We start from the raw sequence: 2160 nt of genomic DNA, 5'->3' as shown, positions 1-2160 counted from the left end.
GTTTAGCTTAATTAGTAAAGAATATCTGCCTTGAGCATTATGCTCTTTTAAGAACTATCTATATGAGATCAAACTGACAACAAAAACTTGAAGGACTAGATAGAAGCCTCAGGGGGCAGTGAGTTTACGCTAATGTAGGAGGAACAACTTAGAAAAGGAGAGTGAGAATGGTTACACAACTACAAGAATGTAATCAGTGTCACTGAATCGGTGTATGTTTTGCTGTGTATATTCTCAACAACAACTAAAAATAAAATAAATTATAAAAAAATTTAAAAATCCGGGAAAGTGTATCACCTCATCCATTTGCTCCAGCTCCAAGAAGGAGGGAGTCCCGAGCGTGATAGAAGGCAGCGAAGTACACGTTCCAGCAAAAGGGCTCCTCACGTGGGTCAAACGTTCCAGTGTGTGATGGGCCACCCGGGTTCAAGATATCTTCACGGCAGGGAAGCTCCTGGCCCTAGCCCTGATCATCATCATGGGGATGCTGCACATCTGCAAAAGAAAATACTCTAAATGGAGCCATAGAACACGTTTGAGAATTTCCAGGAGCCCGACATTGGCCTTATTGCACTGGCTTTCCTTCAGGGCTCCTTTGCCTACGGTGACTGGAATTTTCTTAAATGCTTGACTGAGGAACTTGTTGATCTCTACAAGAACTTTCCCAGAGCCATCTACATCTCCATTCCACTGGTCACATCTGTGTATGTCTTTGCCAATATTATTTATGTCACTGCAATGTCCCTCAGGAGCTGCTGGCATCAAATGCAGTTGCTGTGACTTTTGGAGAGAAGCTCCTGGGCATCATGGCCTGGATCATGCCTATTTCTCTTGCCCTGTCTACATTTGGAGGCGTCAATGGGTCTTTCTTCACCTCCTCCTGGCTGTTCTTTGCTGGAGCCAGGGAGGGCCACATTCCCATCATGCTGGCCATGATCCACGTGAAGCGCTGCACCCCAATCCCAGCCCTGTTCTTCACATGCATATCCACCCTGCTGATGCTGGTCACCAGCAACATGCACACACTCATCAACTACGTGGGCTTCATCAACTATCTCTTCTATGGACTCACAATTGTTGGACAGATAATCCTTCACTGGAAGAAGCCTGACATCCTCTGCCCCATCAAGATCAACCTGTTCTTCCCCATCATCTACTTGCTATTCTGGGCCTTCCTGCTTGTCTTCAGCCTGTGGTCAGAGCCAGTGGTGTGTGGCAATGGCGTGGCCATCAGGCTGGCAGGTGTGCCCATCTATTTCCTGGGTGTTTACTGGAAACACAAGCCCAAGTGTTTCAATGACTTCATTGAATTGCTAACCCTAGTGAGCCAAAAGATGTGTGTGGTCGTGTACCCCAAGGTGAAGGGGGGCTCAAGAGCAGAGATGACTGAGGAGATGGAAGAGCAGCAGCAGCCCGTGTACTCTCCCACTCCCTCCAAGGACAAGGGATCCTAGGAACAGCCCCAGGCCTGAGGACTGCCACAACCTTCTCAGCTGGCTCCTCCCCCCTTCAGCCCCCTTTCTGCCCTACTTCCCTGTCTGGGGTCCCCCCAACACACACCCACACACACACACACACCCCCACACCCACACACACACACACGCACCCTTCTGTCAGATAAGGGCAAGACTTGAATATGGGTGGTGAGATGTTGTAAATAAAGACACTGACCTTTGGACCCAAAGAACCAGCCTCTCACCCCCAGATCCCCCCACCAGGGTTGTCCATGCTCTGAGGGGTTAGATGGGAGTAGAGATGCCAAAAGTGCCCTACAGAGCCCTCCCTCCTGGCACACAGCCTTAGTTGCCTCCTCAGGAAGCTGAGTTCAGTACTGCCTTCCCTCCCCATTCCTGAGCCCAAGCGAAATCCTCAGCTCAGAGAGGAGGGGCAGATTCAAGCAAATACATCACCATTAAAGGTCAGCTGGAGAGACCTGGGACCCAAAAAATCAGAGGGAATGCTTCCCTCTACCCTCTTCCCACCCCCTCCCCACTATTCCTCCACCCACCTACCCTACCCTAGCCTGGCCTCCCTGTCCAGAGTGAGGCTCCTATCCGGACACCACCTCCACACTGAGCTAAGGACCAACAAAAAGAAGAACTGCCCCCTCCCCCTAACTCCCCACCAGGTCTGTGGAACATTTTGGGAAAGGCTAAGCTT

At 50.2% G+C, this 2160-nt stretch overlaps 1 pseudogene; it reads left to right on the top strand.

Moving 5' to 3' along the window:
- The first annotated feature begins 385 nt into the window (after nt 1–385).
- Nucleotides 386–1472, top strand: LOC101355985 (large neutral amino acids transporter small subunit 2 pseudogene; annotated as a pseudogene).
- Nucleotides 1473–2160: the final 688 nt, after the last annotated feature.

The sequence above is a fragment of the Trichechus manatus genome, unplaced genomic scaffold (assembly GCF_000243295.1).
Source record: "Trichechus manatus latirostris isolate Lorelei unplaced genomic scaffold, TriManLat1.0 scaffold00107, whole genome shotgun sequence".
In the NCBI taxonomy this organism is placed as follows: domain Eukaryota; kingdom Metazoa; phylum Chordata; class Mammalia; order Sirenia; family Trichechidae; genus Trichechus; species Trichechus manatus.
Note: the sequence above shows the minus strand (reverse complement) of the source record. Positions and strands in the feature narration are given on the sequence as shown.